Raw genomic sequence first — 24,857 nt, 5'->3', positions numbered from 1 at the left:
CAAATGAATTTCATGATTGCTTTTTCTAAGAAGAATGTCATTGGGATTTTAATAGGAATTGCATTAAGTCTCTGTAACACCTTTGGTCGTATGGCCATTTTGACATTATTAATTCTGCCTATCCTGGATCATGGTATATCTTTCCATCTTCTGGGGTTTTCTTCAATTTTTTTTAAGTGTTCTGTAGTTTTCATTGTAGAGGTCTTTCACCTCTTTTGTTAGATTGATTCCCAGTTTGCTTGTTTGTTTATCCTATTGTGAATGGAGTAGTCTTCCTAATTTCTCTTTCAGTGGATTCATTGCTAATGTATAGGAATGCACTTGATTTATATATAGGTGTTAATTTTATATCCTGTTCCTTTGCTAAATTCATTTATTAGTTCTAGAAGTTTTCTGGTGGAATATTTTGGATCTTCTGGTTATAGAATCATGTCATCAGTAAATAGTGAGAGTTCTTCTTTACCTATTTCTATCCCTTTAATGTCTTTCTTTCATCTAATTGCTGTCTAGAGTGTTAAGGATGATGTTGAATCGAAGTGGTGGGAGAGAACATCCTTGTCTTGTTCCAGTTTTTAGTGGAATTGCTTTCAATTTTTCTCCATTTAGAATGATGCTGGCCTTGTGTTTAGTATATATAGTTTTTATAATGTTGAGGTATGTTCCTAGTATTCCTAGTTTTCTAGTTTTTTGAACATGAAGGTATGCTGTATTTTGTCAAATGCTTTTTTCTGCATCTATTGAGATGATCATATGATTCTTGTTTTTAAGTCTATTCATATGATGAATTATGTTTTTTGATTTCCCTATGTTGAACCAACCCTGCATCCCTAGGATGAATCCCACTTGCTCATGGTGCACTGCTACGTTTTTGTATGCAATTTGCTAGAATTTTTTTTTTTTTTTGAGAATTTTTGCATCTATGTTCATCAGAGATACTGGTCTGAACTTGTCTTTCCTTGATGTGTCTTTGTCTGGTTTTGTATCAGGGTGATATTAGTCTCACAGAATGAGTTTGGAAGGGTTCCCTCCTATTCTATTTTATGGAATACTTTGAAGAGTACTGATGTTAATTCTTCTTTGAAAGTCTTGTAGAATTTGGCTGAGAATCCATTTGGTCCTGAGCTTTTCTTGGTTGGTAGCCTTTTGATGCCTTTTTCTGTTACTTGCAATTTATCTGTTTAAAATATGTGTGACCTGCTCATTTAGGTTGGGTAAGTCATATGTCTCTAGAAATTTGTCATTATCTTTGATATTTTCTATTTTATTAGAGTATAAATTTTCAAAATAATTTCTAATTATCTTCTATTTTCAGATGTGTCTGTTGTGATATTTCCTTCTTAATCTTGTATTTTAATAATTTGAGGTTTTTCTCTTTTTTTTCTTCATTAGCATGGCCAGGGGTTTATCTATTTTTTTCAAAGAAGCAACTTTTTTTGTTTTGTTTCTTTTTTTCAATTGTTTCTATTTCATTGATTTCAGCTCTGATTTCAGTTATTTCCCATCTTCTAATGATTTTGGTGCTGATATGTTCTTCATTTTTTAGGACTTTGAGGTGGAATGTTAGGTCATTTATTTGTTGACATTTTATTCTTTTAATGAATGCACTCAATGCAATAAACTTTACTCTTAGTACTGCCTTCATAATGTCCCAAAGATTTTGATGTTCAATTGTGTATTATTTAGTCTCCATTTGTTATTCTATTTTTTATTTTATCATTGACTTCTAATTTCATTCCATTGTGATCTGACAGAATGCAAGGAATTCTTTCTGGGGTTTTTTTTTTTTGGTATTTACTAAGAGTTGCTTTTTTGCATAAAATATGGTCTATTTTAGAGAAGGTGCCATGTGCTTCTGAGAAGAAAGTATATTTTCTCATTAATGGATGAAATATTCTATATATGTCTGTTAAGGCTAAATTATTGAATGTATTATTTAGTTCTAGAGTTTCCTTATTTAGTTGTTGTTTGGACAATCTGTCCAGTAGTGAGAGAGGTATTTTAATATTACCCAGTATTATTGTATTGTGGTCTATTTGACTCTTGAAATTGAGAAGGATTTGTTTGATGTACATAGATGTGTGGATTCATTAAAAAAAATTCTTGTAAGTACTGAGTAGAAGGAGAGGTGAGAATAAACATTTTCTTCATTATCCCTCTTTGACACATCTCCTAAGTTAAATCATGCTGTTAAAATTTTGTGTTATACTGTACATATTTTTCAGCTTTTATCACAATTACAATTAAGTCATATTTTGTGATGGCTCCTTTTCTATCAGGTTAGAAATATCATGAAGTAGAAACCATGCATGCTTTGCTCAAAGCCAGTGGATGAACAAAACACCTAAGTATCTTTTTTCAGGTAAATGTGGATAAAGGAGCTGGGAAACTTCACCATAGGAGTTGGAAGTCTTAGAGATCATAACTCCTGCTCTTACTGTACCCAAAATGCAGAAAAAAATGTAAAAAATGATCTTCTTTTCTGAGAAGTATTATATCCTCATCTTATGAGAAACTGAAGAATTTCTTGCCTCCATGTCTTCCCCAAATTGCTGCTCTCCTTTGCAATAGTCTGCTTGAATTCAAAGGGAGATACCTTGCAGGATCCCTTCCCTTGGGTGGCTGTTCTTTGTGGGTTGAGAAGAAACTGAATAATTCCAAGAGTCATTAGATACATTTAAGAATCTGATTTAAGAATCAGTATCAGAAATTGCTCTGAAATCAAAATAAAGGAGGGTATACTTTGCATGAAAATTAAACACACTCTTTGGAGGATTTCCCACTGGTCTTGGGGTGAGAGAGGGAGTTTTTCTTTTTGAATTATTCAGTTTTGCTCTAATATCATGATAAACGTGTTTTTTTCTACTATAGTGAATGCCAGATGGTAGAAACTTATGAAGAAGAAAGTATTTGTGAATAATCAAGCAGCCTTTTGATTGCCAGCTTTCATAGTTATCGACTTGACTCCTTGCCTTTTCCCACCTACTGCAACATGCTTGATATCAGGAGTGGGAGGGGTATCTGCAACTTTGGAAATCTCCCTTCGGAAATCCACCCAGCCCAGTCCTATACCCAATACAAAATGCTGACTATTTTTCAGGTGGTTAAAAATGTAAAAGAGAAGAACATGGTTTCTGTGTGATTTTCCCAACAAGGCTCTGCCACAAAATCCTCAAGCATTTTTAGCTAGAGTGGATTGCACTGACATTTTTCTTTTCACTGTTTTCATGAGTTTTGAATATCGAAACAGATTTTGCTGGGGATAATGGAAAGCAGACATGGGAAACACTTATTTTTAAAAAATATCTAGATCTGATCTAGCTTTTGATGTGGGGCTTACAATAGGAATATAATGAAACAAGCGAGTGGGATTATACAAGATTTTGTCGACAGTGTCTAAAAACATTTTCACTTAAAACCATTTCCTTAAATATGATATTTGCCTTTTAAAGGTCTAGCCTCTGCCAAATGTTTCCCAATAAAATGTTTGCCCATTATTTACATTATGGTTGCATTTTGATTTTCTAATTATTTGAAGAATGTTCCATGAACATCTATCATGTAGTCATCTTTGTTATTTCAACCATATATTGGAACAAAATGAACAAGAATCACTGGGATGATCGCCAGACCGCAATGAGAAAGTGTGTTCCAGTTGCTTAAACCAAAGAAGTATCCAGGTTCAGAAAAAAAAAAAAAAAAAAAAAGGCCATAATATGCAGGTATTGCCTCAAGTACTTTCATTGGGGGCAACAACTAAGCACTTTCATTGAGGCAACAACCCTATGAAGTAGGGGCTTTTATTATTAATAATCCCATTTTAAAGATGAGGGGACTGAGACCCAGTGATTTAGTAACTTGTCCCAGTTTTTATATGAGCATCAAGAGTTATAGCTGGATGGAAAACCAGCAGCCTTGGTCAGAATTCACATTTTTATACACTGCCTTATGCTGCCTACCTGATCACAGGATCAACATTTGACATCAGAAAAAGAATTTTCCTGATATTGTCTTTTCCTTTCTTTGTAGCATCCCTATGATTTCTTACCTTGTTATCACAAGGACCGTGATAACCTGTGTGAGTTGGGTGAGGATTTTAAATCTATATGTGTCTATTCTCTCACAGATGAAATGAAGTCTTTGCAATAATAATGTCTGCAACTCCATTCAGTAGAACAAGTAAGTTCCTTGAGCGTGGCTAGGAGCATGAGCTGTGTGGGACTGGTGGACATGGGATTGAGAGGCTGTTTATAAAAGAAGAAGAGTTTTCTAAGAAAGAACAAATGGAATCAAATAGCTTCTTAAAATGACTGTTAAGCACATTTGTGTCCCTTGGGGCCAGAGGGACATTTATAACTTACTTTAGGCTTCATCACCTGTAAGTTTTATGCCATGTATTTACCAGTGGGAATTATGCATTACACCCCTGACCATTAGGAAGTGGTTCAGATACAGAAATGCTTTTTTTGTGCCTCATTAAATCTACATGAGGAAGTAATTAGATCCTTTTAGTCACAAGGAAATCCTGTTTGATATCATCACCTAACATTTTCCCGAAGATTAGCAAAGGTGAGCCTGCTCATCAGTGGAAATGAAAGACTGCAGAGATCCACTGCCTTTGGAGGTATTTAGAAATTATCAATATTACTATAATCATCATTATCATTATTTAATGATTGTTTTGTAGTGTGAGGGATCAAACCCAGGGCCTCACACATGATAGGCAAGAGCTGTACTACTGAGCTATCTTCCAAGCCTAGAATATCTTTTTATGTAATTTATCTTTAGGAATAATAAATAGCAATTATAGCAATAAATAAAACAATAACAATGTTATTTGGTGGGGTGAGTAAGAGACACCAGTTGCTGGGTACCCATTTCATATAAATATATATAACCATCATGACAGACATGCAAGGATAATTATTAATTTCAGTCAATAGATAAGAAAAAATGTGAAATCCTAGACTGGGAAGGAGAAACACAGGACTCAAGACTTGGCCTATATAGCTTTAAATACTACATACAATGACATATATATTTACTCCAGGAATATATAGTGAGCTGCTAACATAGGAAAACAAATCATCATTTAAAAAAAAATAATTCTGAGGTAGTCATTCTCTAGAATTCATCTTTTTTTTTTCCCTGCTTTTCATTGTTACTGCTAATTTAAGAGCATCCCTAACTCCTGGTTAGATTCTGGAACAAACTTCAGTACTTACTAGGTACATGGACTAGCAGCAAAAGGCCTTATCTGAGTACTTACTAAAAATGCAGACTCTTAGCTCTATCCAGAACCACTGAATCAGAATCTGCATTTTAACGAAATCTCCAAATTCATGTGCACCTTATAAGATTTAAGATTCTGTTCCTGGAAAGGCTGATATTTAGTAGCACCCCTTAAGGTTAACCTGCCAACATGATTATCTGTGGTTCATTGCTCTGGTTTGCATGTGGTTTGTCACCCAAAGGCCCAAATACTGGAAGCTTGGTTGCTAGTGTGGTGTTTTTCAGGTGGTGGAAGCTTTAAGAGGTGGGTCCTAGTGGAAGGTGTCTAGGTTATGTGAGTACTACTGTCAGAAGGGATTAACACCTGTCTTCTGGAGCAGGTCAACCCTTTCATAGGTGGATAGTTATAAATCAAGGTCACCCAATATGTGCTTGACCTGTTCTGCATGTGACCACAACCCTTCCCACTTCTCCATCATCTTGTAATGCAGCTAGGGAAATCCTCAGCAGAATAATGGACCCATGTTCTTTGAACCTTCTAGCTACTAGCTTCACGAGCCAAATAAACCTCTTTTCTTTTTAAAGTACCCAGCCTTTGATGTTTTGGTATATTGACAGAAAGCAGACTAAAACACTGATCTTCAAACCTTCACTCTTTCCCATTATAACTTGCCCTTGTATTGGAGCAAGCTTCTGCTCATAGTTTAAACTACTTTGGAACTTTCTTATACTGTTTCACCCACTTGATATTCCCTAATTCTTTTGCTACCGAGTCGAATCCTGATTTTTCAAGGGCTGCCTCATGATTTAAAAAGAATACCAACATTTTCTTTCTTCTGATACCTGTTGCCCAACCACACATGGTAGCATTTGTTTGATGTTTTATTCTGGTGACCTCCCTGTGTAAACTTTGAATCACAAATAGAATTGTCAGCTCACTAAGGAGAGACCAGCTAAGATCTAAAGCCCAGAAGCACATTTTGAAAACTACTGTGGTTGGGTGGGTTGATCTGTGTTGGTTCTTCTACCTCTTACTATCCAGGATTTTGCATTAGAAAAACAGGTACCCTTTAAATGAAATCATCTAATTGCATTTGCAATTGTATTGTACTACACATAGTAGGTCCCGTAATATTTCAGGCCTGATATGTGTAGTCCAATACAATTGCATTAGACTTGTACCTTTATGCAGCTGATAATTTATTCCAGGAAAAACATAACTGAATACATTTTGATTTTTATTTTCCCAAATCTGTAACAGTATTTCATATGACTCTGTCTTAACTGAGAGTCAGCAAGCAAGGAGAAACAGATACTAGGAAAAAAAAAAGACAGCATTTGGAAATGTGGTTTAAAGGCAAGACATAGAAAAGAGCAGAAGGGATTAAATTATGTTAATTATATTTTATCATTTCAAGTAACTTAATATAGTTTAAACAGTTCAATTTTTTTCCTTTCTTACTTTCTTTTTTTTCCCCTTTTTTTTAACCAATTGCTTGCTTATGAATTATAGTAGTCAGTTTTCAAGTTCAGGAAAGAGTAAAGTATGAAGGAATTTTGCACTTTTGATTATCTCTGTTCCACAATTTTGCAATTTTCTTTTATTTAAAAAATGAAAATAGCAATTGAGCACATGTTAATGAAGAAAGGATTAAGACACACACACATTTTTATACTCTTTATATTTATTTAGGAATCATTTTAAATTCCCAATAAATCTCATGAGGCTGTTAACTATAAAAGCTAAAACCTCATTGGTCACTGAATGGACAATTTCATATCAAGTGAGTTCCACAGATCTTCGTACCAATCAAGAAGTTCTAAAGTCATAGGTCAGTCATTGTATTTAATTGGAGTAACAGATTATTCATAATTTAAATGACATGGGACTATTTCACATGGCAAGATAAGATGTCTGGGGTAATCTGTTCCAGAGTTGGTAAATTCAGAAGTTCAAGAACTGAACTGGCTTCTCTACAGTGGCCTTATCCTTCCCCTCTTAGTTTTTTGATGGCTACAGCGCATCCAACTATTTCCTCACAGAAAATTTCCAAAGGCAGGAAAAGTCCAGTTATGCTATGGGTCACAATTTAAGAGTGAAGGAAGTGTTGTTAGTGGTCTGTCCAATAGAACATTCATCAGGAGATCACATGCCCAAGCTGAAGCTAGTTACTAGCAAGAGAAAAGCATTTATGTTATTGCATAGCCTAGTAAAAATTGACTCTTCCCATTTGTTAGCAGATGCCTTGAGCATATAGCTGTCTTATATCAGAGCAAACTGAGTTTCCTTTAGAAAAGAAGAATGGGAACTCAAGGATAGGCAAGTAAAGCGGTCTACCCTAGACACCACCAGGAAAATGCAACTTTATAATTAGATGACAAAATATAACTCACATGAAAATTGTACAATAGCACTTACTAAAGACCTTGCTAATGATCTATGTGAATGAACAGAGGGGCACATGGATTAAATTTTCTCTAAAATATACAGGGGTTTAGATTGTGGAGGCATGTTCTTGGGAAAACATGTTCTGAGTTTTACCAAACCCAAACTTTGGGGGAAAAAAATAGTTTCAGAGGGTTGACAACCAAAATATGGTGAGAGTTATCCACCCAGAATTCAATCCAAAGTATGGTTTGTTGAAAGTTTGGAAACCCTTGTGGTATGTCCCCTGATGATTCAATGCCTCTGGCCATCCACAGCTTATTGAGTTTGAACCAACCTGCAGGATAAACCAAGAAACAGAATGAGCAGGTTGCAAGGGAAATAGTTGGGCTGGAGCTGATTCCTTAATTAATCCCTGCACCCATTCATCTTCACAACAAAGATTTTTTTTTTTTTGCTCTCCTAAGACATAGAAACATCACATTGTGTTCAAGAATCAAAGGGAAAAAAAGACAGAATCATTGCCCTGGAGAAGCCCATGTCCCAAAGAGAAAATCAATCAATTATAAGTGATAGCAAGTTGCTATAATGAAGCATCTCCATGTGTGATGGGAGCCAAGAAGGCATGCCTGCCTGTGCCTGTCTTGTGGTTTTAAGTGTACTCTTTCTAGCCAGGGTGTTTTAAACTATAATGCAAATACATGAGACTGGATAAAACCCCAAACACAGGTTTCCAAGGCATTTTCCCCTTTAATATTCAATTCCGCATGTATGTGAAAGGAAATTTAATCCATATGTTTCTGAATCATTCATACTTAAATCATCATAATTTGTTTTGTAAGAGCTGTAAAGGTCCAAGAAGCCTTGGGGGCTATTTTTTTTTTTTTTTTTTGTCAACAGGAAGTTAAGCCAAAAGAGGGTGACCTCCTATAGCAAAGAAATAAGGAAAGGCTCAATACTATGAATCCATGAAATTCAAATGGCCTGTGAGCTTGGCAGACCCTGTAACAAACTCAAACACATTGACATGGGTGCAATCACATGCTTTTTTTTTTTTTTTCCAGGTTATGGCTCTTCATCAAAAATGTTGCTGGGAGATATTTGGATTATATGTGCCCTAATTATATCTTCTTTGTGTGCTCATGTGATGCAATAGTCCAAAGACCAAGGGAACCAAAATGCTGGTTCAATACTGAACCATCAATCAGGTCTTTTTGAAAATTGGAAACTGGTCTTTCCCTGCTTGTAAATGCTACCCCTAATGCCCCCAAACAACTGTTACAAAGTTTTCTTTGGGATTTAACTAAGATTCCTGGGGATTTAAGATACTGGCTGCCAGATTGTTAAAATGCATTAATGTTTATAGTGATTATGATTACGAGAACTAATAATAAATACTTGCATATACCTGGAACACAGCCTAAATCCTACTGTTTCACAAGAAAGACTCAGTGTAAAGCCATTGCTCTTTGGAACGCTGAACACAGAAAAATCTGAGACCAGTCTAGACCCACAGAACGGCTGCTACATGCCAGAAGCAGGCTAATCAAATTTTCCCCAGACCTCCTCTAATGCTTTAGAATATGAGAAAAGAAAAATGGCTATCTTAATTGCATCTTTTCATTACTACCAATTTGGATAGGTTGACTGTATAAAAACATTGCATTTCTGATTATATCAAGCCCAGTACAAGTCAAAGAAATAGTCACAGTCAGAAATGGCTTATAAAAGCTACTGTCGATGATACAATTAGTTCTTAGGAGCTCCTAATAATCTTATAGGCCAAATTGCAGCCCATCTAATCATGCTTCTGTCTTTCCAAGGATGGTTTAGCTCAAGTACTAAAAAACTTGCTGGTTAATGAGGCCAAGGCCAAGGTCAGTGTCTGATTTGCTGTGGGCCAGTTACCTCTCCTGAACTGCCCAGTGACACCCCATAAAGGGGTCATTGATCCTGAGGAATCCAATTCTTTCCTACTACAAAGAAAGGTACATTTGCTTTAAACTCCAGCCCATAGCACTACTGTTATGTGCAAGGTGCAGCATGATCCCTACTTTAATTCCAAAGTTTCTCTGCCCCTCTGGAAGCAAAGAGCTCATAATATTCCTTCTCCCAAGCAGCAACAGAGGTTGCCGACTACTTTGTTCCCAAAGGGGGGAAAAAAAAAGTTTTCAGGTACCATTCAGGGTATCATTTTCCCTTTCATGGCCATGGAAAAGGTTTTCATTATAAAATATCTCACTAGGGGAGATGATAAGGAAAATGATATTTATACGACAGTAGGAAAACATACTTTTCAGAGTTATAAGAGGGTAAAAATCAAATTTCTCCTAAAGAAGTATTTGCTGTACTAAAAGAAAAAGTGTGGGCCTGTGTGTGTGTGTGTGTGTGTGTGTGGGAGAGAGAGAGAGAGAGAGAGAGAACGAGCGCAAGAGCAGGTGGGCGATAAAACTGAGAAAGGGATGAACTTTTAAGCTATTCAAATCTCCGGGGATATTGCATGTCCCTTTTACAGGACAAAGGGGCAACTTGTACTCCATGCACAATACCAAGGACTATATAAGGCAAATGTTTACAAACTGTGATGGATTGTTTAAACCCAAATGTTTCCCTCCTGCCTCAGGATTCTGTGTCTACACGAAGTTTAAAAGGCTTTTAAAGATAAGGTAAGCCACCAAGAACTTGAAAACCAATGAGAAAGCTGTTTGCTTGTCAACCTGATACGGACTGATTTACTGATAGCCAATCCACAGCTTGAAAAGTGATGAAAGAAACTCTAGCAGGGTGTAAGTTTGTGGGCAATGCCTAGAAAAGACGATTGGCTGAGGCCAGAGAGTGAAACACAAAGAATAGTGGGAATAAAGTACCACACTTTTTAATTTTCTACCCTATCCACCACTTCTAAACATTTTTTTTGGAGTGACCAAGCCATTGCTGGACTTGGAATTAGAGGATCTAAATCCAATTTGGGCACCTGGGCAAGTCTCCCACTTTCTCTGCTCTTCCTTTGTCTGTGTGATGAATGGCCTCACTGAGGTCTCCCTCAGTTCCCCCATGGTCTTGCTCTGAGATTTCTTCATTCATCCTCTTGTCAGATTCATTTCCTTCACTGGGCTATCTTTGGCATCATTTTGATTTTTCATAGCTTTATTATGATATAATTAACATACAACAAGTTGCCTACATTTAAAGTGTTGATTTGATAAATTTTGACAGACACCTGTGAAATCTTCATCAAAAGTTTAAAAATAAAATGGGCTAGGGGTGTAGGTCAGGAGTAGAGCCTATCTTGTGTAAGGCCCTGGTTTGATCCCTAGCTCCACAAAAATTTAAACCAGACAAAACATCAATAACCCCAGGATATTTTCTCATGTCCCTTTGTTATCTCTTCTTCTTGCCTCTTCTCATCATCCCCTTTAAGAATTTACCACTGATCTGATTTCCATCATCATAGATTGGTTTGCATTTTCTAAAATTGTATATGTAATTGGAATCTTATGGTATATACTATAGTTTTGTTATGAAATCTTTCACTGGGCATAATTACATTGAGACTCATTTACATTACTATGTGTTAATAGTTCATTACAATTTAATGCTGAATAATATTCCATTGTATGGTTGTACCACAATTTGTTGATCCATTCATCTCTTAATTAATATTTGTTTCCTGTTTTATGCTATTTCAAATAAAACTACTATAAATATTCCATACAAGTTTTTGACTAGACATGAACTTTCATTTCTCTTTGGTAAATATATGAGAGTTGAATGGCTGCAAAGTGTGGTAATAATGTGTGTGTGTAACTTTTAAAGAAACTATTGAGCTATTTTCCAAAGTGGTTAGCATTTTATATTCTCATCAACAGGATACAAAAGCTCTGGTTACTCCAAATTCTCTCATCTTGCCATTAACCATTCTAGAGTGTGTATAGTGGTGTCTCATTTTGATTTTATTTGTATTCCTCCAATGATTAATCATATCAAGCATTTTAATGTGCTGCCTTGCCATTCATATGTGTGTGTACATATACATATATATATATATAAAACTTTAACTTTTTAGATTAAAGTTCTGTTCAAAACTTTTAGGTGGGTATTATTTTCTCATCATCTATTTTTTCAAGGTTTTTATATATTCTGGATATGGGTATTTTATCAGATTTACCATTCACAAATATTTCTCTTAGTATACGAGTTGAGTTTTCATTCTCCTAATAGTATTTTTAAGAAAACAAAAATGTCCAACATATTATTTGTTCTTTTATAAATCATGATTTTGGTGTTGTATTTAAGAAATCTTTGCATAAATCAAGGTCACAAAGTTTTTTTCTATATTTTCTTCTAGAAGTTAAACAGTTTTATGCTTTACATGTATGTCTATGATCTAGTCTGAGTTAATTTTTATATATGGATATAAATATATACAATTTTTAACTAGAGGGATGAAAAATATACAACTAGGAAAAACCTTGAATTTTTGTTTATACTGTGTGTAATAAGGTTGAGAAAATAAGGGAAAAAATTACTTCTAATATTCTAAATGGTAATGTTATATGTTCTTATTGCCTTCTTCAGCTGAATCTACCTAACACACAGGCCTTTGAAGTAGCTTTGGGATTTACAAATGGCTTAATTCATTGAGTATGATTTGTGAGGTTAAGTCAAGGACAGTAATAATAGGCAATAATGAAAAAGTCAGCAACTTAGAAGCTAATAGAAGTGTTGGCTCTCATGAGTCAGATTGGACACTAAATGGAGGAAAGAAAACTAGGATAGTTATACCAAAGAAAGAGAAGGAAAAGGAGGAGGAAATGGAAGAGGAGGAGAAGGAGCAGTCAGGGGTGGGGGAAGAAAAATGCTATGCCAGAAAGTGTCTAAGCCTGGGACAAGTCATCACTTTATTATTGCATTTTATATTTGTAGACTGGGCTGCTGAATCATCGGTGCCACAGGATCCAACCTTTGCAAAGTGTGAGATTTGAATGAACAAAGGACAATGTTGGGAACCAATAAGGGTTCCTTACCAAGCAAAACAATACCTCCCCTTCCTACAATTTGGATGCTTTCCTTCCCATGGCTCTTGGAACCCACATGCCTGAAGACAAAGCAATGATTTGGCAAAAGCTAACCAACAAACAAAACAAGCAAATATGCCTTGCCTAACATTAACTATTGCAAGCCACTGTGATAGGTAGATAGGTGCTATATTTGCTTTGCTGCCTGAAAATCCCTAAAATGCTTCCCCAAATGGTCCCTGATTTGAACTTTGTTATGCTAATTTTATAAGAGGAAGTTTTCCTCCTCTTAGCTTCAGAAAGAAAGATAATAATTCATTTCTTAGGTTGCACTTAAGAAAATAGAAAATAGCAGAGGAAAGAGGCCTCAGGCTGAATCACCCTCTCACTTGCCTTCACCCTGTTCCTAAGACAAAGGAGGTTTAGTCCCTCCTTGTAAACCTTAGGGGAACTGGAGTCCATTCCAAAGGTGAGTGTATGTTTGTGTTTGCACATGTGTGTTTGTGTATCTAAGTACAGAAGAGCATGAGAATGACTGATATATGATATATTGACTAAAGCTAGAATTCTCTTGGGATAAATCTTGCCTTTTTGCAGCTCATTTCTACCAGCAGTGGAAAGTAACTAACATTTGTTGAACACCTAAATGTTCTAGTATTTTCCTATGCCTTTTATTTATGTCATTGCTATTTTTATAAATGCCTGAAATGAGGTAATATTAATATTGTCATTTTACCAAGAAAGCCACAGAAACTCCTAGCAATTAAATAACTCAATCAAGATCACATTATTTATAAATAGCAGGAGAGACCTGAACCCAACCAAGTTTTCTTGTCTCAGAAGACCTCTCCCAAGTATAAGCACTTCTATTCACAGCCCAATGAGGGCCAAATTGTACAAAAACTCACAACACAGGAAATTTAATTTACTTCAGAGTAATAGAATTGTTTTTTTAAATCACTGAAAGTTACTTTTTGACAAATGGAAATATATATTTTTTATTTATTAAGCATGAATTTATTGGGAATTATTCTACAGAGCAGAATTTATTCAAACATAGGATGTAAGAATTTTCTTCTACTTTTTAAAAATTTGGAAACATATTTATTATACAACAATTCACCACTATCATTTCACTTTGTAAGGATTAAAATCTGTTAATAAAAGGAATAAGGAAGAAAATCCAAAAGACTAAATTAAGTCCATGAATTCAATGATCAAAAAATAAGCAAATAAATTTATACTTTACCAAAGGAGCTCTAACTTGAAAATTGACCAGATATGAGTTAATATTAATTTTTTTCTTGTATCCAGGTTTTGGAAAACAACACTGGGGGTCTGAAGCAAGAGTTCATGGTTGCATTCCTGACTCTGTCTCTTATGCTATACAACTTCCTGCAGGTCACTCATTATCTCTGGGATTCTATTTCCCATCTGGAAAATGAGGGCTGCAATTATGATCCAGCCTGGACATTCTGCAACAAAGAATAAGATCATGTTAGATTTGCCATTTGTGATTTATTGTTTCATAACTTTTCAGGAGACAGGGCAGATTTTACAGGCTGCTCCCCAACCCTACCACCTCTAACAATTTGAGATCTAATTTAAACCCTCTAAAGAAAGTGGAAAACTCTACCTGGTGGGCTCATTAATCCCCATCAGCAGGTCCTGGTTTCCCTGGTAATCTCAGCTGACACTTGAGGGATGTGTGACTTTGCCTCTGTGCAGCAATGCCCCATTGTGCACCTGGAAAAGTCAGGGAAGACTGTGCTCAATGTTGAAACACTTAGCTGGAATATGAGCTGGAAATAGTCATCAGTCCGTGGATCTTTGCTGGAAAATCTCAATGTAAGATCAGGATGGTTTGCAGCAGATCTGTTTTTTTCTTTTTTGGTTTTGGAACATCTTTGTTTTGGAATGGCACATTCATTTCTTTGGGACATCATATTGAGTTTGATGAACTGGTGTTTGTTTCTTTCCCTCCACTCATTTCAATGATAGTTTTATTAGAAAGGCAATTCTGAAAACACCGGCGTATGTGACAAATCTGTAGAAAATTGTCCCCAACTCAGAGCACAATTGCAATCTACAGCACAACCTGTTTTTTTTTTTTCCACCTCCCTAGGCATAGGGAAGATAAACACAGATATTAACCTTTATTTCTCCCTCAATGCTGGTTGTGCACTTACTTGAAAGCAAGATATGGAACTTTGGATGTATATGCATATGTCTAACAGAGGATTAGAGGGAATAAAGGTACACTGGGAATTAAGCAATTTGACATTTACATAACAACCATTTATGACTCTGGGGGATATGAAACAATAGAGAAAATTCTCAGCACAGGGCTGAGGTTTCCACTGCAGGATTCCCAGGACCATTAATGAAAATCGTGTGGCTGAATCTTGTCACATCTGCTGAGAACTTAGCCTGAAGTGTTCTCATTATGCAAACTTTGGGAGCTCACAAACAGTGGATTGAGTTAGCATGCTCTCTTCTGGGTGCCAGTCTTGCCCATATTCTTTTTGTCCCATCCATTGCAACATGCAGTTTTCTTTTATTTTGTTTTATTTCCCTCAGGTTATTTCTGAGCCATAAGTGGGAACAGCAAGGAACAGAAGGAGAAAATAAGTTAACAATGACTATCAGCTTCATGGGATCCACTGCCACTTGTAGGATGCTGTCTTTCATAGGAAGAACCATTTAAATTGGGCTTTGCATGGTGCAACCAATTAAATTGCTCTCATTTTCAGCATCTGAACTAGATTTTTCATGAGAACAGAGCCAATGTCAGAGTTCATCATAAGAGGGCATTAAAGAGAGTACCAGGGTATGGTTCTCTGTACAGCATGAACTCCACCATCCATCTGTGAGTGAAGACGGAACCTTGAATCACCTCCTCTTCCAATGTCATGGAAGATCCCAGAGGATGGTGCTTATAAAATGGCTTACCTTGGTACCATGTGCTTGGAAAACAAAGAGCACTCTTTAGCTCTTTCTTCTTCCCTTGAAGTCTGTATCTCCCATCATTTTAATGCCTCATGTTGCACTTCTCCCGTGGACACACCCAGGCATGCAACAATGGGGATGGCCCTGCTCAATAGCACACCAAGATTCAGAGAATTTAATCGTATCACTGATGCTAGGACCTGGATCAAAATAAAGCAGAAAATTCCCTCTCAAGATCTGAAATGTTTTTCTTTTCCCCAGTAAATTCACCTCATTTTCAGAAGTTATAGCCAAAGTTTTCCTTAGGTTTGGTTTGGTTTGGTTTCTAGCATGTTAGGGAAATAGCCAGACAACTCATTGTTCAAGTGCAAAAATGCTCTGAGAGAGAGAAAGAGACATTATTTATTTAAAAAATTATTCTAGATGTGATTCATGAATTTTGATTAAGAAATAAGAACATGCAGTTATTCTTTCCTTCTTTCTAAGCATTTGTTGAATTCATGATCTATGTCACAAAGTGAAAAAGTATAACATACATAGAAGAGATGCAAGGTTCTGAAAAGGAATAAACAATAGGCCAGAATCCAAAAATAAAACCTCTTAAACTGTCTAAGGGATGCGATGACACTTAAAACTCGCCCAGTGAATTGAGTCTCCAGAGAAAAGTGTCAGATTCCAAAGCTCAATCTTCAACTTTCTAAGGAGGGATTTTACAAATTCCCAACTGCTGGCTCACAGTAATAAAACATAAGAAATAGAGTTACGTATTGGCTTAGTGGTAGGGCACTTGCCTTGCATGCACAAAACCTTGGATTCAAGTACCACAACAAGAAATAAGAGAAAAAGCAGACAACAAATTAAAAAAAAATAATAACTCTCCTGATAAGTGATTCTACTAAACATGTGGTAGGAATGGTTTTAAAGACCTACAGAAAGCTATTTTAAATTTGTGTTCTATTTCCATGGAAGAGAAATCAATGAAGAAAAAGAATTCTTACCTTTAATTGAAGAATATTTTTCGTTAATCTCATTTTTCAGTCTGACTTGTAATAAAGACATTGAGATCCTTTGCTAGTTGTACCATATTTGTTTTCATTGATAAGTAGCATTTGAACTCATAACTTGGGGAATTATTAATGAATTTGTATTAAGGTGATTTTTTTAAAGAAGAGAAGCCAATTACCAGGCCTTATAAGACAGTACAATCTCTAAGAGTCCATAGAGGTGGAATACACTGCTTGATGGGATATTTCATTCAGGTAGACTGCCTCTTAGCTGGCCAGCTAGTTACTGCCTCTCTCTCTATTCATCATTTGCTTCTGCAGTCACTGTTCTACAGTAAAAATCCTGATGGTGTCACTTTTCTGAATGATGGTCTTCAGAATCATTATTTATGATCTTCTTATCCATGAACAGTCCTTACCATAACAGATACCAGTGTTTGTAGTTGAACCCTCTCCCTCCAACAGCTCTGCCAAGGATCTCTACTCTGATGACATGAAACTTTCTCTGCTCCCTGAAAATATCATTTCTTCTATGTTCTTTCCTCTGACCAAAATGTTCCTCCCCAAAGATGTATCCAGGGGAAACTTGTTATCCTTCAAACTTGGCCCAGACCTAATTTCCTTGATAAACTAATTGACCTCCTAGGCAGAATTAGCCCATCTGTCCTCTGTTATAGAATAGTTTTCAGAGTGAATCTTCAACATCTATTTGCTTTTCTATTTTTTTTTTTCATTTGAAATATAATTTGCTTAGTTTAGGGAACCATGGTTTCATCTGGTATCTCCAGTTCATTACACAGTAGTGGCTTAATAAATCTTTGCTGAAATACTAAACAAAGGAAGGAAACCAGTAGTTCAAAACCCCGAAGACAGAGGACAGAATTAACCACATATCATTTAATCCTATTTTTATGATTTTAGATACTCTTGTGTGGGAGATCAACTTTGTATGTGACTGAGTCACACTCCCCAGCTGGGTGCTGAGATGTTCAGTCACAGAAATGTGGCAGAGCTTTCCCCACCCTTCCTGGGTTCCAGGATCGATGTCTTGTGCATGGGTGTGTCTTGCTACAGCCCCATGGGTGAAGCTATGCTCACTTGTTCCTTTGTAATCTAACCCCTTGCCCTGTTTAGGATAGAATCTTCCATGGAAGTGCCTTGTGTGTGTCCCCTTCTCTTACTGTGCCCTTGGGTGTGGCCTACCCAGGTGTCAGTCAGCCTGCTGACAGTGGACATCATGAAGATACTCAACCCTCTGAAACGTGACCCCTTGCCTCATTTGAATAGCTTCTCCTCAATAAAAGGGGTCAGTGCGTGCTCTCGCTCTCTCTCTTTTTGCGGACCCTTAAGGTCAGAGGAGCCGTCACAGTGACCCCAAAGAAAAGGTATTTGTGTCTCTTGTGTGGTTATTTCCCCAATTAGCCCAGTTTAACTGGAGTGACCCCTGAGCCTTTTAGTCGAGAGAACAGAAACCCAGCACTCTTGTAAATCAGGGATTTTAATAAATTTTAGTATTCATGTTATAATGCTTTTTGTGCCTTTGTCTCAATGGATCATGGCCATTTTCTGAGTAGAAAGGAATGCAAACAACTTTAATTTACCTGAGGTTCCTATTGACTCTGAACCTGGAAGAAGCTATATTCTCACTGTGGAATAAACCTGAGAACAAGTATATGAAAAAAGTGTTTTCTCTTCCAGGTTTTGGGAAAGCAAGGCCATTGGAATGTGGAGCTTCTGAACTGTGTGATACCCAGAAGAGCATTTTTTTTCATTGATAGGTAGCATTTGTCTGTATTCATAACTTGGGGAATTATTAATAAATTTGTATTAAAGTGATTTTTAAAGAAGAGAAGCCACTTACCAGGCCTTGTAAGACAGTACAATCTCCAAAAGTCCACTGTGTTTGATGTTGAACCCAACAGCAGGCATGGCTAAGTATCCGCATGCTGTCACTTAGTGCTTTCTGTAAGTCACAAACTCAATGATGGTTCTCTTCTTTTTGTTTTCCCTACAGCAAAATGATGAGAACAACTTGTTGCATATGGAAGCATTTCTACTCTGTGAGTTATTCTGAGGGGGGAAAATGTGATTTGCAAATTCTGTCAAATGAAACAGGCATTTCCAAATGCTACTACTATGTTCAAACACATCTTGTATGTTAGAGTGTACTGCAGATGTTACAAAAAAAAAAAAAAAAAAATCCTCCATGGCTGCAAATGAGAAGGATGAAAAAGTGCAAGAAGCTAGTCTTGCAGTCATTGTTCCAGACAGGAAAACCTTCCTCTGCTGCTGCTTCTGTATCATCAGCTTCATCACAAAGACTTGCTCAATTATCCTCAAATAGCCACATGTTGCAAGCAGCTGTCTACCAAGAAAACTGGACTGCAATGGCAACATTTGTAGACAACATGATACCTGAAGATCAGGACAAAATAATAAATAACTTTATGCAAGCACCTCCTCTCCCTTGGACTTGTCTTTGTCAAGGCTGGCAGGGAGCACTTCCATACTGAGCCAGGAAATCTGAGGTTCCCACCTGGAGTTTTGAATGGGTCTCTGAGCATTTGAACATGGATGGGTGGTGATGTGGATAAAAGAAGAATGAAGACAACACTACTATAAATGCCAGATTTATGGTTAGGCAGACAATGTCATAGAGGAGCAGAATTATACAATTTTATAAGAATGGATCTCTAACTCAGTTTTTAATAGAAGAACACAATAAGACAGGGAAAATCCATTACAGGGTATATTGGTCCACCAGGAAAAGATGAAGATCAGAAACAAACAAACAAGTAAACAAACAAACAAAAAACTGTTCACTGATGGTGTAATATAATTAAAGTTACAACATAGTAATGGAAGGGAGGTGCACTTCATTATAAGGCAATTGAATCTTCTAAAGGACAGTAAAATAATTTTTCCCCGAATGCATCTATGGAAGAGGAAAAAAATGTTATAAAAATAGATGAAATCTACTCTTGTCATAACAGCTATCTACTTATGGCAGCAAGAATACAATGCAAAGTAAAAGCAAATAAAACTACACGTATCCTCTAAACACCAGAGAAACTTCCATGAGACAGTTTTTAGAAATCATCTCAACAAACAAATTGGTCATTTTGTTTCTATGTTGTGTTAGCCTTGAATGATATGTTAATTTATAGATGAAGACTAAAACAAAAGATTATATTAATAACTGGCAAGAAATTTCCTGTGGCTCATGCTGCTAAATAGATTCAAAACCAGAAATGTAAAGAAAAGTAACATTTTCACTTTTACATTTTTAGCTGATTGAAAAATACAAGGTATACCTTAAAGGCTGTATAATAAAATGTACTTCTCTTTTATAAAGTTGAGACCCTCTCCAGGACTGAAATATAACGTGGTCTGGAATTCTCTTGAGTATGCAACTGCAGCTGCTAAAACCATAGCAGGTGTTGTCTAAGTGGTTTATATGGATTGCCTCAATTAATTCTCAGAATTATCCTATGAGATATGCACTTCTGCTATTCTTATTTATTTTGGTACTGGAGATTGAATCTGGGATTCTTTAACCACTGAGCAACCTCTTCATCCTTTTTTTATTTTATTTTATTTATTTATTTATTTGAGACAGGATCTCTAAATTACTTAGGGCCCTGCTAAGTTGCTAAAGCTGTCTTTGAATTTTCGATCCTCCAGCCCCAGCCTCCCCAGTCACTGTTATTACAGATATGTGCCACCGTGCCTAGCTCTGCTATTTTTATTTGACAGTTGAGAAAATCACAGAACTGAGAGGTACATGGGGACAGTATTCTTACCCAGGCTACCAGATTCTGGGTTTCCTAGTTATACCCAGAATCTCATGGCAGTTAAAACCAGCTTCCCTGTGATACACCACAGCTAGAGAATGCCCAGCAGTCCCCATCACAAGGCCTCTTGTTCTTTCCAGTAGATCCCTTCATTTCTTACAGTAGATAAAAGAATTGGATGTATGTCTGCAAGTACTCATGCCAAATCAAAAAATAGGCTAACATATGAAAGAGAATTGATATCTAAATGAACCTTGACTTTCCAGAAGTTCACAAAGTTTATACAAATGAAGCATCAGAAAAAAACAGGAACTGATTAATAATTATTGTTCAACAAATAAGACTCCTTAGACAAAGTTCCACATGTCCTAAGTTTTATCCAGGCTGATCTTTCATTTCCCTTCCTTTCTTTCCCACAGCTTCTTTCTAAAATCCCATGCTTTCTCTATCTTCTTGGCACAGTGGAGAACACAAAAACCAAAAAGCAAAATAACTTTTCTTTGTTACTAATAATATGGACAGCTTATTCTCCTCAATATGTCTGTTTCACATAATTTAGTTGAGGAAAAATGAGTTGAGCAGTGTTCATGTCCATTTGTAAAACAATTAATAACATATAAAAGCAAATCAAATGAATATATTTAAATAGTGTCTGAGTAAAAAATGCTTTCAGATTTTATGTGCAACAAATGATCATTTATGGGCAAACCAAGTAATGGCAAATACACACTCTTTTACTAAAATAAAGGACTCGACTCAAATTCACAAAACTCCTAATTATATTCAAAATCCTTCACTTTTTTATTTTCATAATTGAAAATTTCTAGGATTTTAAAAGATTTTTAATTAAGACCTAATGATCTTGTATCTAGTGTGTCTTGTTAATAACTTCTGTCTTGATACTCCATTTCATCCTTCTTCTGCAATCTAGATACTACCTTAACGGTAAAGAATTTGTTTTCTTTTATTTATTTATTTATTTTTTCTGTTAACTTTTTTTTTTATTGGTTGTTCAAAACATTACTTTCATGACATTCCTTTGTCAAGTTTCTATAGAGCTCTCATTTATCAAATTCAAGTCTCCATGACTTTGTCTATTTTGAAGGCTTACCCTTACACCTAAAGTAATTTCAAACATCCTTCTCAAAATTATTTCAGTATACTTCTTCATATTGACTTGTAATTAAACCAAACCAATATTCTTAAAGGTACCTAATTAATTATGCACAGAGGCATAAAGTGAATTGTTTATGTATTCTGTTTAGGAATGTTTTTCAATGTCCTGACTCCCTACCTAAGTATACTTTTGTTCTTTCTGTACAAATTCTGCCTGTTATTTAAAGCCCCAAATCAAGAAATATATAAACATTTCTCACCCATTTTTGTCTCCTCTCCTCCTGGAAGGGTGCATTTTTGTCTCCTCTCCTCCTGGAAGGGTGCAGAATGTACACTGGTGCATCCTACTGGTTAATTGGCAGGCCAGAAGGGCAAATTTTGACGAAATCATATCAGTTGATGACTTCTCTTCCTCACCGTAAGGACTGTTATTGGGCCTCTTTCTCCTCAGCTCTTTTGTCTTTGCTTGACTCCAGGATTTCTTGGTGAAGAATTTAAATTTTGTGGAGTGCCTTTTGTGTACTTTAAGTAGAAAATACTCACAGGCTTTAATTGTAAACAATATACTGATCCATAGTAATATCATCTTGAATATCTTTGAACATGGAGACTTCCTTTGTTATCCTCTAAAAAGGATGAACTAATGGAATAAAAATCTTATTGTGAGAAGGAGCTGTGTTGTCTCTTTGAGTTGAAGGCTAATGATTCTAAACATGAAACAGTATGAATTTTGACTCTTAGATTAGGAAAAAAAATTCATCAATGTTTTTGATTTTTAAAATGATAAATAAGAATAACAGATAAGAGAGGAAAGGAAAACACACCCCAAATTATACATTGTTTTCAATACATTTATCTATTTTTGCATAGGTTTGTGGGCTTTATTTTCTGAACATTCAACAACTATGCATGAAACACACTGAACATGTGCAACATGCAGTGTTCCACACAGTGATAGTGAAGTAGTGAACAGAAGCAAACATAAATCCCCTTCCTCCAGAGATGGCAGCCATGCACAAGGTGAACAATTAAAAGTGTGTAACACATTATACAGTGGTAATTGCTATGCAGAAAAGCCAGGGAAGGGAATGATGCTGACTGAAAACAGTTGCAATTTTAGAAGGATGTCAGAAAGACCTAAAATAGAAATCACATTAAATGAAAGCTCCAAATTCCTGAGGAGGAAAAATGAGTTAATTCTAGGAGAAACATTTTAGTAGGACAGAGAAAGGGCAAAGGTCAAGTTGCAGGTGTCTGCCTATGTGAAGCAAGAAATGGCAATGGGACTTGTGTTGGAGGTAGCAACAGGGAACTTAGTATGAAATAAAAACATGAAGGAAGAAGGACCAGAATTTATTGAGTATCTTGTGAGTCACTGTAAGAACTTCAAGTTTCATCTGATTGAGATGGTACTCCACTGTAGGATTACAATCAAGGAAAGAGATAATCAGATTTAGATTTAATTCACAGTAGTCATGTGGCTATTGCACTGAAAATAATAAATTTACAACTAAGCCAGTCATGCTGGTGCATGCCTATAATCCCAGCTACTCCGGGGGCTGAGGCAGGAGGACCACAAGTTTGAAGCTAGTATCAGCAATTGAGATTCTGTCTCAAAATACAAACTAAAAAGGGTCTAGGGTATCACTCAGTGGTAGAATATCCATGGGTTATCCAAGGGTTCAATCCCCAATACATAAAAATAAAATAAAATAAAATAACAGATAAAACTAAACTTAAAAAATTATATTAAAATTCAGACTATTAAAGAAAACAGGGTACAAACATATGGAGAGCAGGAGGTGGGTAAGAAGATCTAGTGTGGTGAATTAAGGGCAATTAAGGGGAAAATGGGAAGATATGTTTTCAACAATATGTGTCTGTACCCTAATCATACAAATAAACACCAGCCTTTATTCATCTCAAACTGTTATTGTACTGGTCAAATATAGAATTCAATTTTTAGAACCCTGGCTATTTAAAACATAAGGTCGATGGGATTAATTTTAGTCTATCTTTTTCCTCTTTCATTGTGTGGTTTACTATTGAGATTTGGGATACAAATAAATACTGTTTATCTCAATTTCATTAAATTCTGATATAAACATTGTCCATTCAATTTTAAATTTGGAAATGCTTATGTTGAATTTTAACACTTGAAATAAAAATGAAGTGATGATTTTTATCCCAGCATGTGATGAGGTTATCATTACAAAATAAATGAAGGTTTAACATATCAATCATTATTAACTTTATTAGTGATAGATTTTTAAAGTTGAATCTCCTAGATTAAAGAGGCCAAATATTTCTCTTTAATAAATGACTCAACTCTTTTAAGAAAAATTCATTGAGAATATAATCTCACCAGACAAAAATTTCTAGAGATTTTGTCAGAAATATTATTAATCCAGGCATTTGACACATCATACAGTGTCAGATTTGTGTCTGACAATATTATATACCACTGAGGTAAAGTTGTAACTCAGTTCAAGAGTTTATTAAGACATTTTCAGGTTCATTATGATTTGAGGGTTATGATATCATCTAGCCAATTGTTATCATTTACTGTCTCTTAATTTTCCATCAAAAATCCATGAAAACTGTGAGAAAGTTGTCACTGTAGAGATCCTGAGAGTTCATTTACAATTTTCCTTCATTTGAAAGCAATATGAAGAGTTAGTTACATGAGCGACATTGGACTGAGAAACTTTCTGAAGCTAACACATGTTCCCCTGGAAAGAGGGAAAAGACATTAAGTTAGGACTTAGGATGCTCAGATACTCACCCCTACACCTCACACAGAAGACCCATCTCAAACACATCATCATTACTCCCTTAAAGATTCCCACAGAAGCATCTAATCTAAACTTTCTGAGGCAGCCAATAATAATTCCCCCACTGCCAGCCCATGCCCACAAGTATATTTGTTTATTTGTACATTACAATTGACATGAGTGCAAGATGGCAGAGTAAGGAAAGGTATGAGGCAATGGGACATTGCTTCATGGAGTAAGATTACTGAGTTGTTGATAGAAAAGGAAGAGTAAGAGAGATGCACACTCAAGAGATAGTATACTATCTCCTAGTTATTTAGTTATATAGTTATTATCTATCTTTTATGGCAAAGATTCATATACTGGCATCATTGAGTAAATTCCTTAATTGGAATGACAAAGCCAAATTACGGGAGCATAGGTTTATTATTTTAAAAAAGTCACATAGACCATGACTCTACAACTGAACTGTTAATTTGGAGTAAGGCTGGGGAGAAAGCAGGCTGTTTAATAAGGAACAATTTTACGTTTGCTTGGATTGCTTACAGTATTGACTTTTAAGAGATTGTGGGCAAAGGTCTGTAGAC

This window comes from Callospermophilus lateralis, chromosome 1, assembly GCF_048772815.1.
Source record: "Callospermophilus lateralis isolate mCalLat2 chromosome 1, mCalLat2.hap1, whole genome shotgun sequence".
NCBI classification, from domain to species: domain Eukaryota; kingdom Metazoa; phylum Chordata; class Mammalia; order Rodentia; family Sciuridae; genus Callospermophilus; species Callospermophilus lateralis.
The sequence above is the reverse complement of the archived record's forward strand: the minus strand, read 5'-3'. Positions refer to the sequence as shown.